The sequence below is a fragment of the Sorex fumeus genome, unplaced genomic scaffold, assembly GCF_029834395.1.
Source record: "Sorex fumeus unplaced genomic scaffold, SorFum_2.1 ptg000134l, whole genome shotgun sequence".
NCBI classification, from domain to species: Eukaryota; Metazoa; Chordata; class Mammalia; order Eulipotyphla; family Soricidae; genus Sorex; species Sorex fumeus.
Window position 1 is genome coordinate 2,340,667 of NW_026606191.1, and position 1,193 is coordinate 2,341,859.

Below are 1,193 nucleotides of genomic sequence, written 5' to 3' on the forward strand. Positions count from 1 at the left end.
TGACTTATCCATGCCTCTGTCTCTGTTGGGGTAGGGCACACTGGAATGAAGCCTGCAGTGATCTCCTGGCTGGAAGGAGGAGCTCTGAGGTCGGGTAGGAGAGGCGTGTGTGCGGGTGAGTGTCTGAGGACCCTTCCTGGCTCAGGCCCTGTGCAGTGTATGGGTGCCCTGAGCATGTGTGAAACATGCTGCTGAGGCCGGGGCCTTGGTGTCCTGTATCCTTGTGCCTGTGTCGCACTCAAGCTGCTCTTCATTTCCATGGACTGTCAATCACAGAATGATCCTGTAATTTGCTTCCATGGCTTTCGAATAAATAACACCATAACAGAGATAGTTTGGATCTAAACGATAGTACAGCAGGGAGCGCCTTGCAGTGCCTGAATGTGACCTGTTCAATAATCTGTTTAATAACCTGGTTCCCCGAACATCACCAGGTCTGCTCAAAAACAAAAACATAACCTAGTGTAGAATTGCCAAGATCCTCACAGTTTTCCACTATCCGAACCTTTTGTTTAGTGTGTGTCTCTTTGGACTTTGAGAACCACAAAGATGTACTCTTAATTACATTGCATCATTTTGCTACAGATTGTGACATGTGTGACATGTGTGCATTGCATGTTCTCTTCAGTTTCAGAACTGAAACCGCGACTTCAGGATTTGTCATTACAGCACTTTGATTTGGGAATGGGGTCAGCAAGTACGAGTGAGTTGGTAAGATTCACGAATACAGAATAAATATTATTATGCCAGCAGGAGTGGACCAAGTATGTGATTGTAAAGGTGGAAGGCTGGGATTGGCAGGGAGAAATTCCAAAACCTGATGCTTGGAGTAGAGGACTCTTAGCTTTGCTAGGTTCTGAAATCAACCATGTATAAAAATACTGTGAATTTTGATTGTCTTGACAGTGGTAGTTGTTTAGAAAGCTAATTTGTTCGCCCTAGAGATAGTGCAGTGAGAAATATACTTGTTTTGCATAGGGATGGATGGTCCTTACCCAGCACGCCTTATAGACAGCATAGACCCACAAAACTGATCCTACACACTGCATGGTGTGCCCTTCCACCCACCCAACCACCAATAAATAGAAACAACAAAACAGAAAGAAAAAAAACTTCATTGATCCTGAAAGGCATCACTTATGGTGAGAGCATTGCAATGGCCACGTGGTCTGCTTCAGCTGTGTTACGATGCA